This window comes from Callorhinchus milii, unplaced genomic scaffold, assembly GCF_018977255.1.
Source record: "Callorhinchus milii isolate IMCB2004 unplaced genomic scaffold, IMCB_Cmil_1.0 Scaffold8, whole genome shotgun sequence".
Taxonomy (NCBI): domain Eukaryota; kingdom Metazoa; phylum Chordata; class Chondrichthyes; order Chimaeriformes; family Callorhinchidae; genus Callorhinchus; species Callorhinchus milii.
The window spans coordinates 4,807,366-4,830,087 of NW_024704749.1; the positions used below are offsets into that span (position 1 = coordinate 4,807,366).

A 22,722-nucleotide genomic window follows, 5' to 3' on the forward strand; every position below is an offset into this window, starting at 1 on the left:
AGATTAATCAGCGCTCGTCCATTCAGCGAGAGGGAGAGTGACAGGAGAACGGCCTAGTTACAGCGCTGTGAAAAGGCTTCCCCTCCCGAGCTTTGAAGCGTTTCAAAGGGATTAAAAAAAAGGATGAAACAAAGGCTAATGACCAGATTACATGAAACAAAAGAGCATTCCTGTTGCCTGAGTCATGTCAAATGGCTCCCAAACCCACTGCTAGAAGATCCGAATCTCCAACCTTCAGGGGTATGGAGGGTACAGTTTAAAGTGACCTCTGTTTATTTGAATTGCATCCTGTACTTAAGCCTTACAATGGTAAGAGATAATCGACTTCCGATACATTCATGTGCTGCCAGAGGAGGGTTCCTGCTCTTGGTTTCTTTTTATACTTTTAAAGGAACGATGGAACGGGGGTGGGATAGAGAGAGATGGAGAGAGAGAGAGACCTTGACCACTTCCTCTCCTCTCCGCTCTCTCGGACAATCTCAAGTGAACACCATCCCAGTATTTCATCAGCAGTGTGTGGGCAGCTGTGGTTTCTTCTAATAAATAATAATAATCCTCGCATTTGATATAGAGCCTTATCACGTCTTCAAGACGTCTAAAAGGGCTTCAAAGGACACACTGTAAAGTCAATTGACTGTATATTTTCTCGGCTGCAAAGATAAGTTTGCCTGAAGGCTGGAGGAGTTGCGTAAGGAGGGGGTCTCAGTTAGAATCATAGGATCATAGAGTACTACAGGGCAGAAGGAGGCCATTCGGCCCATTGTGCCTGTGCCGGCTCTTTGCAGAGCTATCCAATTAGTCGCAATCCCCCCCGCTCTTTCCGCGTAGTCTTTTGCACATTTTTTCTTTCAAGTAAATATACAATTCCCTTTCGAAAGTCATTATTGAATCTGCGTCCACCGCCCTTTCAGGCAGTGTATTTATTATAGTGGAAGCCGTGATCCTTTTGAGCAAACACGCACGCACACACTCACACGCATGCAGACACACGTACACATACACACACTTGCATGTTCACACGCATACCAGAGAGCAAAATTCTGTTGCAAAACACACATGACCGTTTGGTCGTCAATGTCGTGCAAAACTCTCGTTTAATTCCTTCTTAGTTCAAAGAGCTGTTGTCAATCTTCCTCGAGACTCAATATGTCAGTGAGAGCAACGACTGGAGTAAATATTAAATATCTCGGGGTGGGGGAGGGGGGTGGATGACAGACTGCATCGGGCAGAGGCTAGAACACAAATCTAATCACCTCTGGCTATTTGGGTTGAGGGTCCAAACAGATTGAACCATAGAAATTTACAGCACAGAAGAAAAGAAGGCCATTTGGCCCATTGCGTCTTTGCTGGCTCTTTGAAAGAGCAATCCTTTCAGTTCCCATTTCCCTGCCTGACTTCCTTCCTTGCTTCCCCCCTCCCTTACCAAACCCTACGGATAATTCCTTGTCAGATATCAATCTAGATCCCTCTTGAAGGAGTGATGGGATGAAAGTCTTCTTTGCAATGAGGTTGGGTGGTCTCAGCCCGGCTCCTCTGGTAACACTCATGGGCTTAGCATTCGCAGGAGGAAATCAACTTTGTACTGTTGCCTGGTGCAATAGCTTAATGGACAAATGCCAGCTGCAGACAGCTGCTCCTAGAGACACAGAGGAACTTGAATAGCTATCGCCAGCAACAGTTATACAGTCGGCCGACACTTATGCCAATTTTGTGAGGGTTTTTTCTTTGGATGTTTTACCATTACACTCTTGAAATTCCTCTACAAACTAATGCCCGAAAGGCAGCTTAGCTTGTCTGGCTGTTGATGAGTTTGCGATCTATTTCTAACGGCATCGGTAGCGCATCGGGACTTTGAAATCACATAGTCTAGGCCGAAACTCCAGTGCAGTGCTGGGGAAAGCATTGCATTTTGGAGGTGCTGTGCTGAGATTATTAAGCCAAGGTCCCGTCTGTCTGTTCAGTTTGACGTCAAAGAACCCACTGCGCCCCCTCAAAAAGAGATAGGAGTGAAAGGCACTGTAACAGTTGCAAAGATTATTAATAATAATAATAAATTCAGAAGTCCATTTGCCAAATCGCACCAATGAGGGCGTAACCATTCAAAAATGGTCGCTTTAGCTTCAAATATCTTTTTAAAAAAATATCTCAAATGTCATTTTTTTTCTAAGGAGCTCAAACTGTATTCTTCAGCCTCCCAACAGCACGAGATCAAAACTGTTTTATTTGAGATAAAGTCTTTTTTTGCAGAGTTCCCTGAACTTTGGGATAGAAGCAAGAAACTACACATCTCATAATAGTAATAATAATAATCCTTGCATGTGATATAGCGCCTTATCACGTCGTTGAGACGTCACAAAGTGAATTGACTATATATTTTGTGGGCGAAAGGCGGGAGCCAATTTTCTGCAGGCAGCTCACACACCCACACACACGCACGCACACAGACCATCCTCCTCCTCTACCCATGATGGAGCCTACATTCGCCGAGACACTAAACTCATCCCCTTCAAACGCCGTGATCAAACAGCGAGCGTGTCGGGCTGATTGACGCGCAGCACAGCAAGCCCAAGAGAAGAGAGCTGGGAACATGGGAGACCAACAGAGGCTCGCTGACACTATAGCTCATCCATAACACTGAAGCCTAGACAACAGGCGAACAGCAAGGGGCGAGCATCAAAGCTGCCGTTACCACGGAGAGAGGACATGGGAGCCGAGCATGTGAACATCAAACCCCCGGCGATTGACAGCGCACCACCGAGGTGTTGATCGTCACAGCGGGGTCAGGGAAGCAGGCAGAAGGCACCGGCCAGCAGCTGGGCAGCAGAGAGTGAAGCGTCAAGCGAGCGAAGCAAAGCCCACCGACCGGTTGGCCGGCCCAGAGGCCCAGCCGAGTGCGTGGCTTTTGTTACGCCTGTACATATATATATAAGAACAGGAGGAGGCCATTCAGCCCCTCAAGCCTGTTCCGCCGTTCTACTAGATCACGACCGATCTGTACTTCTCAACTCCAATCACCCGCCTCTGCCCCGTATCCCTCGAGACCCTGACCTAACAAAACTCTATCCAATTCAGTCTTGAAAATTTCAATCGATCCAGCATCTAACTGATCTTGGGCAGAAAGATAGTTGGCCCTCAGTGGCCGTCTGCTTACGGCAAGGGGCGAGCGATTGAGAAAGGTCTATATTTCTGAAGACCTTCCTCTCCGACCGTCACCAAGTCAAAATATGTTTGTATATTAAAATACGTCACCACCGCCCTCCCTCCATCCTGCCCGCCCGCCCGCCTGCCCACCAGTTCGGCGTCAGCGCTGTTGTTAGTCGATTGGTGGATTGTTTTCCGGGTAATAATCCCTCACAAAAATAATAATAATAATTATTTGGTCACTCAATCCAGGACTGTTTGTGGGACGCTGCTGTGCGCAATTGGCTGCCGTGTTTCTCCCACAAAAGGCACAGCCAATTCGCTTTACAATATATACCGCGAAGCACTTTGAGACGTCTCGATGACACGATAAGGCGCTGTATCAAACGTAAGGGTTATTATTATTATTATTATTATGATGATTATTATAGGCAGAACTCACTGAGACATTTGCAGGGAATGAAAAGAAACTACCCGAAAGGTGGCGACAGTGTAAATGGAGCTGTTTGTTCCTGGTGTATGTGTAGTGATAAAAAGCCCATAACTCACCCAAGGGCCATTCAAATTACTGCAAAATACACCCATTTAATGTACATGGCAGATCATAGCCGAGTAAAAAAAAGTGGCGTGGTTAATCATTAAGCTAATGGTTAAACTTAAGACATCAATAATTCTGTTGTCCCACTAGGTTCGGCTATACATCAGCCTGGCAGTTTTATTTATTGACCTTAATGGATTCGGAGTAATCTATTAAATTACTCTTCTCCGGGGTCCTGTTGAGTTGTCAGATTCTATAATTCCAGCAATAAAAAATATCCTTTCTATATTTTTTTAGTAAACACAAGCAACAGAGAAGCAAAAGCAAGCGGGCGGGCGGGTTGGCGCAGTTGGTGGGGGGAGAAGAGTAGGGAGATCAAAGGCAGTCAGGTCTACATTGAAACACAATCCATAAATCGAGTCTTTCTGGTGAAAGATTCTTGCTAAGGTGGATCAACTGTGTTTACACAGCGGTAAAAAGGCTTCGTAAAAATTGTCTCGCTCGATTGAAGGCCGCCATATTAAATGTGTTCAGTTTTCTTATCTCCCCCCCACCACCCCCACCCCTCCCACTCGGCAATCTTCTTCCACTTCACCCTCTCCTGAGCTTATTTACTCCCCAACCTCCCCAACGCACATGCCTTGGAGGATCCTCGGAGAGGCACTCACACAGCACCTTTCAAGCCAAAGACCGCTTTGCAGGATATACTGTAAAGCACAGAGACTTAACGAATTTGTTGAGTTTCCCCACATGTCGGACACCCGCCCACACCCAATAATAAAATGTGGAACTGGATTGATCACTGTTCTAATAATAAAGGACAGGACATGCGAAGAGCGATTACAATCTCTCAGAGGTTCATTTTGAGAGGAGAACGACAGGTAACATGAAAGATATTTCAAAGCCACACATCACAGGGTTTTTAAGGCAGGACAACAATATGGCATTATTGTGCCAGTATAAAGATGCTAATACATCACCGCGCTAATAAAGGACAGGCAGGACCGAGCGGGCGCTTTGAGAGTGTTGCCCTCCAATGCAGCAGGTTTTCCACAGGCACAAACTGAGGAGAGTTGCAGTGACCGACCGCTACATTACACCTACTTTCCAATCGCTTGAATTTATTTGAAATTAAGAGCAGTAACCTTCTCGTTCCTCATTCTCTCTCTCTCTCTCTCTCTCTCTCTTCCTCCTTCTCTTTGAGTAGAGGTACAGATCAGCTATGAACTAATAGGATGGCCGAACAGACTCGAGGGGCTGATTGGCTTACACCTATTCCTCATGTTCTTACTTGAAGTTGGTCTCTCGCCTGTTTGTAGGACGTTGCTGTGCGTAACTGTCTTCCATGTTTCGCCCACAAACTACACAATCAACTGCGCTTTAAAGTTTATCCTGTGAAGTGCTTTGAGATGTCTCGACGATGTGATAAGGCGCTATATAATATTAATAATCCTTGCATTTGAATAAGCACCTTATCATACTTTCGAGACCATCTCAAAGCGCTTCACAGAATATATTGTCAAGTGAAATGACTGTTTATTGTTTGGGCAAAACAAAGAGATTATTATCGCCTGGAAAGTGATCCGCCAATCGACTAACAACCAGGTTCCTACTTCCTGCGAGGTAAACAGAAGCTTATGGAGTAAGGAAACTTGCCTAAGGTTTCTCCCTAGCCCAGACCAACATTAATTAAAGCCCTGACTAGCTAAAGGCAGGTCACATCAGAACCCAATGTAGCTTTAATGAGTGGATGGCAGCAGTGATGCACTTTGATAGCCGGGCAAACGAACAGAAGGAACAAAATCTGCCAAGGAAGTATTTAAATACATTTCAGTGGTGCTCTATCTCTCCATCTGCCGTGGCATTGTTTAAAGAGGCCATATCTCTCTTTGGGGTCTTACCTGGGCTGTGTTTCAAATCAGTGGTTAAAAGCCAAGCTATTTTCGCAGTGTTACTTCTCACGTTCCTTTGTTCTCCTTTGTTTAATTCACCTTGATCATTCAGAGGGACCGGGGCTTTGAAACAAAGGCTGGCTTGTCCTCGCTCTGTAAATAACTTGAGCTTTGATCAGTCCCTGGAAATGAGCATCTGATCGGATGATAATAATCCTTGCATGCAGGAGAGCGCCTCATCTCGTCTTCGAGGCTTCTCGAACCGTTTCACGGATTTTCGCTGCAAAAGCGTAGTGTCTGCAATTTTGCAGGCAGCCAGTTTGATCCTTGCATTTGATAAGGCAAGTTATCACGTCAGTGCTTCATAGGATATACTGCAAAGTGGAGTGACTGTGTATCGTGTAGGCAAAATGCGGCAACCAATTGTATACAGCAATGTCCCACAAACAGCCATGGAGTGAGTGACTGATTTTATTTGGGAGAATTGTTGGTCCAGGACATCAGGGGAGAGTGGGGGTGAGGGGGTTGGGGGAAACTCCCTTTTCTCTTTCTGAATAATGCCATGGAATCTGTAACATGTCTGTCTTCTACTGATATCAACAAACATTGTGTCTTCCATCGGGGAACGGGGGGGAAGAGAAGGTCACTGTATAACCTTGCTAAGTCCAATTTTGTCGCTCCAAAGGTCCATGGGAGTCATTTTTCCTTCTTGTCCCCTAGTTCTTTACAACTTTGGTTGTCATATTCTCAAAAAGTGTGTGTGTGTGGGGGGGGGGGGGGGGGTTGGGGCTGGTGGCTGGTGAAAGGGAGGGGGTGATGACAGAGTTATCCAAGGCCATCCCAGTCATTTTGTTTTCCAGTCTGATTTCAAGAGAAGATATGAAGATATGACCCAGACTTCTTGTATGGAACTTGGTATTTTGTATTCATTCAGCTTATCTGGCATCTCCATCACTTGCTTGCCTCCCCCCACCCTATCCCACACTAAAACACACTCCCTTCCCCCTCCTCCCCCTTTTTTCTTTTAAAAACCTGGCTATAATTTTCTCAAAACCCCCTTTGTTTCTCCTCTCCCACAACGAGCCAAGCAAATAGTCCCGAGGCTCCGTCCAACCGATCGTGCAGAATGCAGGCTCCGGGTTGAACTCTTGTGTGTTGTAGTGAGTGTTTGTGTGCTGGGGGGGGAGCCACCACCACTCACTCTTCCTTTGATCTCCAGGGCTGCATGCTCATCAGCAAATTCCCATCCAACAATGCTATCAGGCACAAGACATCCCAAGCCTGTGGGCAGCAATGCAATAACTACCCAACAGCTAAGATAAGACGTTAATGGAGCCTTGGCACAGGGATCGCTGGATTTGTTCAGCCTCTATGTACGGTCAGAAAAGACTTCAACACCGCCACGATTCGTCACCAAGATTCAGTGGAGTCCTGCAGGGTAGTGGTTAGTGCGCTCACCCACACAAGCAATAGGACCCGGGTTTGATTCCCGTGCGGGGCGAAACCTTAGCCGAGTTTCCTTACTCCACACACCTCTGTTTACCTAGCAGTAAGTAGAAACCCTGTTATTAGTCGATTGGCGGATCGCTTTCTGGGGGTAGTAATCCCTTATACACAAAAAAATTGGTCATTCAATCCACGACTGTTTGTGGGACACTGCCGAATGCAATTGGCTGGCGAGTTTCGCCCACAAAATATAGTCATTTCACTTTACAGTACATTCTGTGAAGAGCTTTGGGACGTCTCAACGACGTGATAAGGAGCCGTATCAAATGCAAGGATTGTTATTATTATTAAGAGTCAGCTTTGACTTAATAACGACCTTTACATTCAGTTTAGTGCCTTCTCATGTTAGGAGGACGTCCCAAACAGCTTCACAGGACACTCTACAGTGCAGTGACTGTGGCTGCGTGCGAGCGAAGGCGGCAGCCAATATTGCTCCCAGCAACGTCTCGTGAACAGCCATGAAGCAAACAACCAAGTTGATTGGGGGGGGTGGGGGGAGGGGGGGAATCGTTGGCTAGGACACCAGGAGAAGGAAACTCCCTTCTCTTTTCAGATAGTGCTGCGGGAACGTCCACCCGAATGGGCAGACGGGGCCTGGGTTTAACGTCTCATCCATCAGACCGCACCTCCAACAACGCAGCGCGCGCCCCCCCACACCCCCCCACCCCATCCCCCACCCCCAGCACTGCACTGGAGCATCAGCTTAAGACTATATGAGTCCCGAGTCGCAAGGTGGGGGCTTGAACCCACGATCTTCTGACTCAGGGGCAGGAAGTGCTACTGACTGAGCCAAGCTGAGTTGTTGATTGATACACACACGTGCACGCACGCGCACCCACACGCGTACACACACACACTCCACCTGTTTAGTTTGCTACCGCCAGGTTCACATGGCCACCAACCTGTGGTCAACCAGCCTACAGCCAGCCCTCCCTCTCTGCTGGGTTGGTACCCTGGGTGGCGTGGCGTGTGTCCTCGGCTTTACCAGACGAGTTCCGCGAACTCCTCCCCAAAAAAGAGGAAAGAGTCTGGATTTCCGCCGCCCTTTGACGCGCCAACTCCAGAAGGCACCAACGCCAACAGCTCACCGTGCTGGGTGGCACCAGAGAAAAAAAAAACTGTTTGGATGGAAGGCGTCTCGATTAAAGTGCCTGGGCTGTAAGGGGTTAAAGGGTTCTGCGTCACGTCGGAGGAGCTTTAACTGGTTGCGGACCGAAAGCCGGTGAGAAATGATGTCGGGGAAGAGCGGGTGGTGGTGGGGGGGGCCGGAGTGGGGTGGGGGAGTGCGGGGCGCAGGGAGTGGGGGTGGTGGGGGGAGAGAGAGAGAGAAAGAATAAAGAAATAGAATAAAGAGAGATAGCTATCGCCAGGAAGGAAGAGGAGGAGCGGTGACATTAATGTGGTACTGTACTATCCAAATGATCACAGGTCCTCTGCCAAGTCAACAGTCCCAGAGGACTAGACTGCAGCAGTCAGAACAACAGTTACTTTGTTTATTATTTCCCTTAAAACTGACCACAATTTTGCTCAGATTCTTGTGTTAGCATGCGCGCACACACACACATACATACATACCACATGCACACCACCGCATGCACACACACATCAACCACATGCACACCATCGCCTGCACGCACAAACTCTGCGTGCACACACACACATGCACAAATATACATACACATGTGCACACACACACACACCGCACACCGCACACACTTGCCAAGTCCCTCTTTGTAAGCAACAACAACGACAACTTGCATTTATATAGTGCCCTTCGTGCAGGGTAGCGTCCCGGAGCGCTTAATTGGTTCCGTGGGGAACAAAAGGAAAAACTGGAACAGGAGGAAGCCATTCAGCCCATTCAGCCTGTTACACCAATCGGGGGAAGAGCCTGGGCAAATGGCTTTTACAGTAAGTGACCCGAAAATCTGATAATATTAAAATCAATCAAAAAGATCTTCAGGGCTACACCCATCGCCATCAATCGTTACCTCTGCCGAGCAGTTTATAAACTCCTTCAAGTGAATGTTGCCGTTCGGTTTAATTAAAAAAAAGATTTGCAACTGCAACCACACCTGTGCAACACGCATTGAATGCGCTGTCAAATGCATGGTGTGTGCGTGTGTGTGCATGCATGTCAGTTCTGTTCTTTGAATGACAGACATCTCTCATCAACACTGCGACAGCAATTAACAGTGGTGATAATTAACACCACAGTTTTCAATTCGTGCACACTTAACAGCTGCGCGTTTGACAGGAGTCAAATAACAAACTGTGACGAGTTAAGAGAGACACCTTTTATACTAAAAAAAACATACATTTTGAATATGTTACTCAACATGTAAGGAGAAGCCAGCCCAGTGTTACCACCCCACCGACTCTGGCCTGCTTCTTTTTGCCCCCACCCTCCACCCCACCCCACCACCTTGTCCCTCCACTCACCTCCTTTAAGGACCAGTTCGAGTGCAAACCCTCAACTGTCCAGCGCCTTGGGATGTCCTCCCAATGCGAAGGGCGCTATGTGAATGCAATGTGTCGTTGCTGGCGTTGGTGTTAAAACCCCATCCCTTCTCCTGCAATGAAAGGCGCTGTGTATACGTGGCAAGTTGTGATGCCACTTGTGCCACAACTCGCCACTTATATTCCTGTAAGACTGATCCCAAAAGGGGATTTTATGGGAAAGTGCCGTAATGCCGGGACTCATTGCCCGACAGGAAACGTTCTGGTTCGGTTAAGGAGCAGAGGATTTACGATCTTACATTAAGGCCCGTCCTAGCCCTTGCCAGCATTCACTGAAACCATTGGTTCATCCATTTTCCATCAATAAGAATGGCTTCTCGGTGGGACACACACCACCACTGGGACACCATAATATTTTTGTTCTTGTTTCGTCTCGAAATCGGCCATTTCCACCCCCCCACCCCCTTTTTTTTTACCGGGAACCGGCCCATCAATAACAGCCGTTTGCTGAGGTGAGGCTTTGTCTGGCTCAGGAACGGCCATCATTTTATTATTCACAAGACTATTAATAATAAAAATAATAGCTGCTAACCAGTTTATACACCGTAATAACAATAATAAACCTTGCATTCGATAGAGCACCTCACAGAATATACCGTAAAGTGAATTTGACGGCATATTTTGTGAGCGAATTCAATACAACTCGCATTTAATGCAGTGCCTTTCAAATCAGAATGACGTCTCCAAGAGCTTCAGTCCATATCTAGCAATACGTCCTCAAACCCTATTGACCAGGGCACTCCCTTTGCTCAGCCTGTTTCATGTCTCCCCCACCCACCTGCCCTATCCGCCCCACTGTTGGCGGTCAGGCTTTCGGGCTATCTGCCTCCGCTCTCCATCCCCAGAATCCCTCCGCCGATCCCTCCCTCTCTCACCTCATTCAAGGCCCATCTCAAAACCTACCTACCTCTCCGACTGCGCTTTCGGTCATTGTTAATTACATTGACACAGCGCCTTTCATCTCCTCCCATCTCTTTCGGGAACGTTCAGGAACATTGTTGGGGGGTGGGAGGGAAAAATACATCAGCCCGGGTACACACTCCCAATCGCTATTCAGCAATCCCAGCTGGAGGGTTTATTTTGGAGTGTGTTTTGGGGTCAGCCGGGCGTCTTGACACATTCGGAAACCCATCGCCATGTCTGGATACTCTTAAGCATGGTAATGAGTTGCCAGGACACCCGGCTGACCAAAATAAAATATGTGGGGCTGGGGGTATTTAGGAGAGAAATAAAGGGAAAAGAGAGGACAGAATTGGGGTTGCTTGCAATCTCAGCTCCCCCCCCCCCACCCGTCTCCCCCCACCAAAATCAAACAACCTGCCAATGCTCACAGTCAAGTTCCTCTCACAAACAGCCATCAGGAACAGAGTGGGGTTGGGGGCAAGCGACACACACAGAGAGAGGGAGAGAGAGAGAGAGAGAGAGAGAGAGAAAGAGAGAAGGGTGGGGGGGGGGGGTGGGTGGAAGAGGAGAAAAAAGTTCATTTTTAGTTTGAAATATTACTCGATCCATCTCACCCATCCCTGGAGGGAAGGCTGAGCACCGAGATCAAAGGAGACAGAGGCAGAGAGTTCAGACGAGTCCTTCAGAGCGACGGGTGATTAATACTCGAAGCTTTAAAACTAAGGCGATTGAATGAGATCTTACTGGAGGAACACCTCCAACAAAGAGCGTGGCTATTCATACAGTAGAAAAGTCTTTGTCAGCACAATGGTGGGATGTTTTGCTTTGTGCGGGGTCTGTGGTGCGTGGCTTGAATAGCCGAAATTCAGAATATCCCTTTCTGTGGCCTATGGCTATGGTATGTAGTCTCCGGTATTTTTTTCTCTCTTAACTTTTTTTGTGAGATTTCGCAGATCGAAATCTATCCCCCCCCCCCACCCCCGCACCCCCCAAACCGTTGGCACTTTGCAGCTGAAAAATCGTGGGATCTTGATGAAGAGGAACCAAGGCTTAGTTGGTGGATTTTTCCTATTCACTGGAGAGTTTGTTTTGGGGGGGGGGGCAAAGGGGCCTGTCGTTACACCCCGAACTCACCCACCCACCCCAAAATTAGGCCCGTCAGTCAACGGATAATCCCTTCCAACGCCGCGCCCCTCCTAACCGCCGCAACGACTTACATAAGCGCCCCTCGCGCAGGTTAGCGCCCCAAAGCGCTCGACAGTGGTGGAGTGCGACGCTGAGCCGGGCAGGGGGTATGGGGGGGTGGGGGGGAGCGGGGTGACCGTAAGCGGACATCTCAATGCGCTTCGCGGGGATTTTTGCGGGTGAAACGCGGGCAGCCAGTCGCGCGCAGTGGTGTGCCACAAACAGCGGTGAAGGGAATGACTCATTTTTTTTATTGGGGATGTGGGGGAGGAGGTGGTGGTGGGGGGGGGGGGGGGTTTGTTGGCTGTGCAAATCCGCCTGCGGAGGACTGACTGTGTAACAATGGCTAAACTTTACCTATTAGTTTTGACCCCTGCATGATCTCCGGCCTCTTATGTAGTGAAAGGATCAACTCCAGGTTACGTCCCACAATGGAATATTTTAATAAAAGTTTTTTTTGGGGGTGGGGGGGGGAAAAAAACTTACAATGCCCCAATTTTCAATTGATATTTGTGGTATATTTCTTGCCATAATTCAAGTGTATGGTTCACTTATAGCTTCCCCCCCACCCCTCCCACTACACCCCCCAAACGCCACACACACACACACTATCTAAATCTTTGAACGGAGAACACTGGTTTGTTGTTCCTCTGGGGTCAGTTAGGGGTTGGGTGGGCTGCGTTTAAGGGGGGTTGGTGGGGGTGCGTTGGGGGCGCAGTGCGCTCGGGGCCTTAAAGGAGCAGGGCAAAAGTTTCGGGCAAACTTCTGTCGGGCGGGCTGGAGGGAGGGAGGGGACACACGGCAGAGTGAAGAGGCATAAGGGAGTCATATCCAGCAAAGAGGAATTGGTGTGCAAGCTCACTGAGGATTGCATTTTCCCCGCTTTTTTTTATTAAAATGTATTTGATTTTTCTTTTAAAAAAGTTGTCATCAGCTAATAATACCGTCCCCCACCCACCCACCCATCCACGCACACACTCACTCACTCACACACCCTCCCCCACCCCCACAAACTTTTCAAGAGGACAGTACACCTTTAAAGGTAAAATGTAGGTCAGACAACTTAAGTCTTGGGTGTTTTCTGTAGCTACTGTTAAAACAGCCGGAGTGGGAAGGATTAGCTGGCATTTCTGCAGGTCTATATTGTGTATTATATACAGGACTGTACATGGGGACATTGCCGTGCGCAATTGGCTGCCTCGTTCGCCCACAATTTTAATACGCACCCAACCCACTTTACAATCTAGCCTGGGAAGCGCTTTATGAGAAGTCTCAACGACGTGGTAAGGCGTGGTCAAACAATTATTATTATTATTATTATTATTACACACACACTATACGCACACACCGCGCGCGTGTGTATATGCGCGTGCGCCCGCGCGCGTGGTGTGTGTTTGAGCGTGTAAAAAGTTTGCGGATTCTCCTCACGCTCAAATGCTCGTGGCTACATGGTTTAAAAAAAAACCTGCTCGGAACAAAGAAAGCTTTTTATGGGTGACAGCAGGTGTGCACTGCTCAGCCCCACTGTACACAGAGCTGTTAGAAAAGAAGCTTTATATCATTCTGGGCTTCTCCGGCTTCCAGGTGTCACCTGGGCAACTGAAACGGCTTTCATCCTTTGTTTAAAACTACAAGATCTCTCCCTCCCCTCTCCCCAAAGGAGGAAGTTCTGCCTCTCCGGGTGCAGCCAAGGAAGACAGGAGAGCTCCATCTTGTTCAGGCAGTACACTGCTCCAGCTTTGCTATACGGCACAACATCCATTATTACATGGGCTCGTCGTACATTTCCGTCCATCAACACTTCCACTGCGCCTATTGTCTAACACCTTTAAAGGGTGCTAAGGAATTCATCCCTTTAAGGTTCACGTCGGGACTTTTTGAGCTCACGGCTCAGGCTGACACTCCAGTGCAGCGCTGGGGTGGGTGGGGGGTGGTTTGCATTGCATTGTCGGAGGTGCTTTACGTCCCTCTTTCGGTGCAATATCTTCAGCAGAGACGCAGTCACACAAGCGCCGTACGCTTAAAAGTTCATTCCCTCTGTGCGCAAACGTAGGGTGACCGGTAGATTGCTTCGCTTCCCTCAAAGAGTGGATCAATACTGTAAATCCACCGTTACTTGCTCAATCAGACGCGTTGGTATTTTACCTCAATCAATAACCTTTCTGCGACCAGTGTTGCAACGACAACAACAGGTTGCATTTGGTCAGCATCCTGTCGTTGCAGGAGAGTGTCTCGGAGGCTGCACGGTGACATGGCTGGGGGCGGGGGGTGGGAGGGTTAGGGTTTAGACCGCGAGCGAGGTCGAACAGGGAGGGAGGTGACCACAGGCGCAGTCGATAGAGGTGGGTCTCAAGGAGGGGATTTAAAGATGGGACGTTTCAGACATTAGAAGCTGCCCTTATAATAAACGACCCTCACATTCAATACAGAGCCTCTTCTTAAATAGCTCTGTGGGATCTTTCACATCCACCCGAAAGGGCACAGCCTGGATCTGGGGTCTAATGTCTCACCTCCAGCGAATGCATCGCACGCAACACCCCACCCACTTTTCCCTTCTATCTCCCCCTGCTCCTCCCCCACACACCCCCAGCACTGCATTGGAGCATTGCGTTACATTCTGCGCTGCATTCAATCCTGCCAATTAGTTCAGGAAGAAAAGCAGATGAGGTAATGTAATCCCATCTGAAAAGGGCCGCACATAAAGGGAGGGCCTGGAGGAAACCGTGACCATAGTTTATTGAGTCTGATAATCATTTAACAGCAGCACAGATAACACTGTAAGTGCCTGTATTCCTGGCCACTCACTCAGACAGGAATACCTGGATCATAAATCAGGCAGTTCTGAGCTCGGCAACACCACAGCCTTTTGTGTTGCACAATTTTATATCTCTTTATTGTGAGGGAGGTCATTCTGTACTGTGGGCGGCTGGCTTCCTTATTGCCAGGACTTTGGATTCTCGACGTTTTCCGATAAATTAGCGGGAATCAAATAAAGAAAAAGGTTTGCATCGCAGCGACCACACACTGGGCCACACTGGGCAGTGAACCAAACGACAGGTCTACACGGAGTTGGTAGATCGCAGAGGTAGGGAGGAGCGAGGCTGTGGAGGGCTTTGAAGGTGAGGACGAGGACTTTTGAGCTCTATCCCTGGAGGATGGGGAGCCAGGGGAGCCGGGTGGGGCGGGGATGGGATGGGATGGGGGAGATAGGGTCACAGGTGCAGGAGAGGACACTGAATGATCTGCGGCTTACGGAGGGAAGAGTTGGGAAGAGCGATGAGCAGGGAGTTTGCGTGAAGAATGACCACTTAAGTCAATACTAGAGGGCAAACAGCTGTTGGGTAACCACACCTGAGCTTGAGTCAGTGCCTTCAGGAGGCGAGGGAGGTAAATTGAAGGGGTGTGTGCATGCGTTCGCCTATGGGATGGGGGGCTCCAACACACGAAAAAAACAAGGTTTGCTCGCTCACAGGGTGCGGAGTTGCTCTCTCTCTCTGCCTTGTACAGCTCATCGTAAGGTAATGAGCCGTTTCACACAAAGGTTTTTGGGGTGGATTTAAACGTGAGGTATTTTCACCGCGGTGTATCAAAGAACAATTGAACAATTAAAATCAGTTTTTAATGCGCAAACACCCCCTCTTCTCCTCTATCCCCATCATCACCCTCCTTCCCTCCCTTTTCTCCTCCTCACCCTCGGGTATACAGAGCGCACAGCAAACTTACCCTCAACAACAACAAGTGACATTTACGCAGCGCCTTTCATGTTGGGAGGAGGTCCCAAGGGGCTGGACAGTCAGGGATTTGCATCCGAACTGAGGGCTCTATCCTATGTATCATATAATATATGAGAACAATATTCTGATCTCTCAAGTCAAGGTCCTCCTCGTCTGGTCAAGTTTGCCAACAAAACGCACAGTCACTACACTTTACAATACGTCTCTGAGACGTCCTCCCGATATGAAGGGTGCTGTGTCAATTGCCGGGATAGTCTAGGCTGAAACTAAACACAGTGCTGGGGGCTGCATTACATTGTTGGAGGTGCCGTGCTTCGGATGAGAGATTAAACAGAGCTCCCGAGTCTGACTGTTACCTGTACGATCTCCCCCTCGGCGCTGATGGTGGCCCCCGCCCGGGAGAACCTTCCCTGGAGGTCGGTGGTGAAGGTGGTGTACTCCCCGTTCAGACTCGACTCGTACAGCACCACTTCCACGAAGGCGGTCTCCTTGGCGCCGACCCCCGGCCCCAGAGCGCTGCCCACCAGCACCGCCACCGCCACGGCCGCCGCCAGAGCCCGCGCGCCGCCGCCAGAGCCCCGCGCAGAGCCCCGCACAGAGCCCCGCGCGCCGCCCCGCACACCGCCGCCGCCCCGCAACCTCATCGTCCCGCTTCAGGCAGCGCCGACCCTGACATGGTTTCCAATGGTGGCCGCGGGGGTCCCGATCGATGCCGTTCGTTTCCCTTCTTCCCTTTCTTTGCTGTGATTTTTTTTTCTCTCTCTCACTCTCTTCTCTTCTTCTTCTTCTTTTTCCTCTTCTTCTTTTTTTTCTTCTTCTTCTCTCTTTCTCCTTCTTCTCTTTCCTCTCTCTCTCTCTCTGTGTGTGTCTGTGTGTGTGTGTTCCTTCTCGGTTGCTTCTTTTAACAAGTTTTTTCTCCCCTCTCCTCTCTCTCTCTCTCTCTCTGTTTTTCTTTCTCTCTCTATCTATCTCTCTCTCTCTCTATCTGTCTGTCTGTCTGTCTCTCACGTTCTCTCCTTCTCGGTTGCAAGTTTTTCCCCTTCTCTTTTCTCCACTTGAGGGTGTGATTTTTTCCCCCTTCTCTCTCTCTCTCTCTGTCTGTCTCTCTCTCTTCCCCCTCTCTCTCTCTTCCCCCTCTCTCTCTGTTCCCCCTCTCTCTCTGTCTCTCTCTCTTTCTGTCTCTCTCTCTTCCCCTCTCTCTCTGTCTCTCTCTCTCCTCTCTCTCTTCTCCCTCTCTCTCTGTCTCTCTCTTCTCTCTCTCTCTGAGTCTCTCTCTCTCTCTTTTCCCCTTCTCTTTTTCCCCAAATTGAGAGTGTGATTTTTTTCCCTTCTCTCTCTCTCCCTCTCTCTCACGTTCTGCTTTCTTCTCTCCCTCCCTCTCTCCCTCCCTTCTCTCTCTCCTTTGCAAGTATTTTCCTCTCTCTCTCTCTCTCTCTCCTAATTTTTTCTCTTATCTTCCTTTTTCCTCTTCTATTTGTGTCGCTTTGGGGGGGTTTCCCCCCTCCTTTGCCTTGTTGCTGATTTCTTTTCTTTTAACTCTCTCTTCCCCCCCTCCTTGTCTCTCTCTCTCTCTTTTTCTCACTCCTCTAGTCTCTCTCCTTTCTTTTTCTCTCCCCCCCCCACTCTTTTCCCCCCCCCTCCCCTTCTTCCCCTCCTCTTTTTCCTTCTCCCCCTCCTTTGCTGCCTGTAGAAGAGGGAGAGAGAGAGAGAGAGAGAAAGTAAGAGAGAGGGAGAAGAGGGGATTGGTGTTGTGAAGGGGGGGGGGGGAGAAAGAGGTGTAAAGCAAGAAAGAGGGGGTGGAGGGGGGGGGGAGAGAGAGATAATAAAAGCTGAAAGCTTTGCACTTGGATGTCTGTGGATGTATCTGTTGCACTATTCCCCAATGCTTGTCAATTTCACAAGCTCCAGCACTCTCTAAGCTCTCTCTCTCTCTCTCTCTCTCACTCACACATTCTCTCTCTCTCTCTCTCTTTTCCCCCCATCAACTCTTCCCCCCCCCCCCCAAAAAAAACTCTGCAAAAGAAGGCTACAGCTTTGATCTTACACGTGATCCTTCCAAAGGTTATTCCCACCCACAAATTTCCCTGACCCCCTTCACTTTTTTTACACACACACTCTCTGACTATTAAGCACAAGTTTTCCAGGAGATTTCTTTCCCTCCCCACCTTTTAACGAACTGAGACACAGGGCTAAATGCACACACACACACACTACACTACACACTACACTACAATACACACACCCACTGCAACACAGACACTACATCTCACACACACACACACACACACACAAATCCTGACACAGATTTTGCAAAGCTTTTTTTTTGTGTGTGTGTATGTGTGTCAATAGCATTGCTCTTTCTCTCTCTCTCTCTCTCTCTCCCACACACACACACTCGTCTTAAGAAAGCGTGCAAAAAGTTGGCAAACTTTATAGCCAGGCATGGTAGTGCGTAGATTTTTGTGGTTGTTGTCCTAGGAAGGAAATTCCACTTGAATCCCCCCCCCCCCCCCCTCCACCCCACCACACACCACCACCCCACTCCCCTTCTCTCTCTCCCCTTCTCCAAATAAAAACTTTTTCCCAAACTCTAATGCTTTCAAGTTCTTCCACTCACACCCACCGACACACACACACACACACCGCCTTCTATGCGTAGAACATTATTAAAGGGGGCGAAGTGGTTGGGTTTTACTTTCTTCGCTGATGATTTGATTGTGCTTTGGGGTCGGTTGTGTGGCTAAAGTGTATTTTTTTTAATGTGTTTTTTTTGAATGATTTAGAGACACTGATACCTGTAAAAAGAAGTATCGTGTTAATGTAGATTGAAAGTTGAACACTTTATGGAAGGGAAATGCATACACACAAGTATACACACTGACAAACACACGAGTATACACACTGACAAACACACGAGTATACAGACTGACAAACACCCAATATACACACTGACAAACACACACACACAAATATATTATCATATGCATAAAATGACACGCACCCAAACACATGCATGCACACGCACACGCACACAAGCAAACCCAGACATTCACACACGCGAGTATACACACCTAAACACACACACGAACATATGATAATCACATGCACAAAATGACACACACACACACGTATACAAACACACACACATACAAGAACAACAAGATCATGCACCAACGTACGCAGACATACATACGTGCACAAACTAATACACGCAAAAACATACCCACATACATACCAAAACACTGCACATAGAACACGCAAGCCAGGGTTCCGAAGCAGAATTACGGAACTGCACACTTATAACGTGGTCAATGGAAAGTCCTCCGATAAATCCAGTGATTCTGAATTTGTTTAACACGACTCACGCCTCTGTTTAAGGCAAAATGAACCTCTCTGAAGCCGCTCTCGGTTTCATCCAATAATTAGGCCAAAGTATACCCTCCTCTCCCTCTCGTGTGTCTGTAACTGGATTATTGAGGATTACTTATACATTGTATCAGTAGATCAGTAGATACAATATATATTATATATTGCATCAGAATATATTGTATCAGTAGATACAATTGTATCAGAATATATTGTATCAGTAGATGCAATTGTATCCGAATATATCGGTAGATACAATTGTATCCGAATATATTGTATCAGGAGACACAATATACATTTGACTGTATATTTTGTGAGTGAAACTGGTGGTAACGGAGATAAAGTACCAATACAATAGAGACAAAAATTATTTTTCGTTCACAAAAGTTATAGATGTTGATAGTCATCTGATATGACGTTGTTGAACACGTGCACCTGGACGGACTGATGGAGTCTTGGTTTCACGTCTCGTCTGAAGGAAGCCCACACCTTCAACGGTGCAACACCTCCCCGGCGCTGTATTGGAGTGTTAGCCTCGGCTGATCACAAAATCTCTACCTGAGGGGGGGGTTTGAACCCCAAACCATTTTTTTTGTGTGATCAGCCGGGTGTCTGACACGTGCGGAAACCCATCACCGTTGCTTAAGAGTCTGCAAACCGAGCTGAGAATTCCATACATAATAATAATAATAATAATCCTTGCATTTGATATAGCGCTTTTCACGTCGGGAGGACGTCCCAAAGCGCTTCACAGAATACACTGTAAAGTGAATTGACTGTATATTTGTGGGCGAATGCGGCAGCCAATTGCGCACAGCAATGTCCCACAAACAGTCGTAGATTGAAAATGACCAATTTATTATTGTTTTTGGTTTTGGAGGGATTATTATTAGGCTCTGTGTGGAGTAAGGAAACTTGCCCAAGGTTTCGCCCTCTGCCTGGAATTGATCTCAGGTCTCTCACTTGCAAAGCGAGTGCTCTAACCACTGAGCTACAGGACTCCACATCCCATCTACACGTGAAAATCCCAGAGATAGATTGTTGGAGTGAAACGCACACTCTCTCTCTCTCTCTCTCTCTCTCTCTCTCTCTCCCTGGAGGGACGCAGCCTGCTTACCTAATTCTGGAAAGGATTGGTCGGCAAGAGCCAAGGCTCGGGGGAAACCCCAGAGTGTGCGTTGGGGGTAACTGCTGGAGTCTAACCAGCTAAAAAATGCATTGCTTGCCATTGACGGCACTGTCTGACAAGCTTTCCGCTGCTTGTCCAGCTGGGACCACCCTACCCATCAGTTTGTCTTGCTGTTGACTTTGATCCAATACCGTAGGGCCACATGCACAGTAGCTTCAGTTGGGGGGTGCGGGCGGAGAGGGTGGGGAGGGGGGGAGGTGTGGTGGGGGGAGAGAGGGAGAGTGTACATATTTGTGGTTAAGCTTTTTCCTGCAGTTACACGTTGTGATATGGCGCTCAACTCCTTTCGCACACATGAGTTGCCCAATTGTGCCCACGTGAAGACCAGATCGATGTGTAACTTTTATCACGATTGCCACAGAGTAACTGCAGACCTTTGTATTGCTCAGTCTCTGATGTTACAGCACTGCAGTGACCAATTTACAGCCTTACCTTGTAAATAAAAAAAATGCAAACATTGAACAACCCGGCTCATTAAACCATAAAAAAAATCTACTGTATCTAGATTTCTCTTTTTATATGTAGGCCACATACACATTCGCATTGGATCTGAATCTGTACACTTAAAAGCACTGTTTTATGACCTCCGTTAAAGTTTATTGAAGTTATAAAGGCAATTTTGTTTTTGTTTCCCTTGCTGATTGCAGTTTGTAGGAGCTATTATTGATGTGTGGCGGCTTCATTTGTTAGTGTTAGTAACAGCGATAATCAGCAACTTTCAGAAAGGATGGTCCTTTTAATTCTTATAAAAGCTTGCCAATTACAGCTAGAGAAGATAATAACAATAATAATAATAATAATAATAATAATAATCCTTGCATTTGATACAGTGCCTTATTAGGTCGTCGAGACGTCTCAAAGGATTTGTGTATTTTGGTGCCGAACAAGGCAATTATTTCGCTTGTAGCAAAATCCCGTAAGCCATGAAGCGAGTGACCTATTTAATAGGATAGGATAGCAAAGCTGTAGATGGAACAAATTACATTTACACTGCGCCTTTCACATCTGGAGGACGTCCCAAGGCGCTGGACAGTCAGGGATTTGGACCCGAGCTGGGGGTTGGGATCAGGAGGGGTGGAAGGGGGGAAGCGAGAGTGGGAGGGGGGGGGGAGGAGGGGTGGGGAAGGAGGGAGGGTGACCGATGGTGCGGTCAAAGAGGAAGGTCTCGAGATGGGCCTTGAAGGACTCAAGGGAGAGGGACATTCAGTGTCCCTGGGCTAAGGAAAGAGGACATTGTCCATGGTTGGTGTGTAGTGACCTCTGCTGGAAGGGCTTGTGTGTGTGGATGTCCCAGGAGGACTGGGCCAGCCAGCACCGTAACAGCCTTAAGACTTGTGCCAACGTTTAGAAACTGCTCGATGTGGCTCCTTGAGCTGATGGTCGAGGCTGTTGCATTCTCGGGGGCACCACCCTGTGTGTGGACGGAGCTTCCCATCTATCTCTTCGGGTGGATGTCCAAGATCCCGCGATACCATTCGGAAAAGGGGTAGGCACTCCCTCCCCATGCCACGGCCAACAACCCTCCAGATACGGGGCCTCGCGTGGCTTTTGGGCTGCACAAAATGGCTGTCACCTTTCCCCTCCCCACCCCTCAGATCCCAGCCCCAGCTCGGGTGTCAAGTCAGTACCGTTAGGCGCCTTGTAGTCATCCTCCCTACGCGAAAGGCTCTGTACACATGTGAATTTAAATCACTATTATTCTAAATAAACGCAGCAATGGTTTAATTTTAGCATCATTTTAAATGTGAATCCATTCTAAAGCAGGATAGATGCAAATGCAGTTGGAAAACACTAAAGCCGTTACAATCCCCAGTCCATTCCTTGACCGGATATTCTCAGCCTTGCTTTGGAGTCCTCAATTACGTGGTGAAAATAAATCTTTTGAGCTTGTAGATTCGCTTGCGCCCATTTTCCCCCCTTTTAATTCTGTCATCGGAGTTTGAGTTAAATGGCCTACTTATATGTACATTAGCCATGCCTTTCACCAGTGACTGGATCTGTTTGGTAATGTGTCCTATTTAGACTGTCAGTAAAAAAAGAAATCAGTCACTGTTTTGAGATTTTTTCTCCCCCCCCCTCCGCCTTTCAAAACCCAGTTACATTTTATATTGGATAACGCAATTTAGTTGAAAGCAACGAGTTTACAATAGGCTTCTGTGGGAAAGATCAGATGAGTGTGATGAATTATAGTGCAAAGTAAACAAGGCTGCACAGTTACTGTAAGACACAGGAAGATATAAAGAGAGAGGCTGAACGGTGCAAGACAGATGCGGTGTGAAGTCCTATGACAAGCACAACACTTGCTTACAGATGTTTCAATGGTGTTTAACCGTCTGCTTGGGGAATAATAATCCTATACGGTCATATTTTGCGGGTGAAACGCAGCAGCTAATTGCGCACAGCAGTGTCCCACATTCAGCCGCGGAATGAGTGACTAATTTTTTCTAAGGGATTATTATCCCAGGAGAGCGATCCGCCAATCGACAACTGGGTTCCTACTGACAGGTAAACAGAGGCGTGTGGAGTAAGGAAACTTGGCTAAGGTTTCGCCCTGCCCGGGAATCGAACCCGGGTCCTCTCGCTGTAAAGGAGCGCTCTAACCACTACGTTACAGCCTAACTTAACTCTGAGCTGAGGAGAAAACGGAGGTGAACATCACATCGCAGCCCCTGTGATAAAGCACATTGCTAACGGCTAACCATACAAAATCTAGCACTGTCTCAGTCTAATGCTTCCTACAGCTCTGCA

General features: G+C 47.9%; 1 protein-coding gene across 1 annotated transcript in view; it reads right to left on the reverse strand.

Annotated features, from left to right (window-relative positions):
• znrf3 (zinc and ring finger 3) overlaps window positions 1-15,965 on the reverse strand; it is a 76,769-nt gene extending 60,804 nt beyond the window's left edge. Inside the window, exon 1 of the mRNA XM_042337346.1 lies at window positions 15,776-15,965. The gene's annotated coding sequence lies outside the window, so the exon portion shown is untranslated. The remainder of the gene's footprint in view (window positions 1-15,775) is intronic.
• Window positions 15,966-22,722: the final 6,757 nt, after the last annotated feature.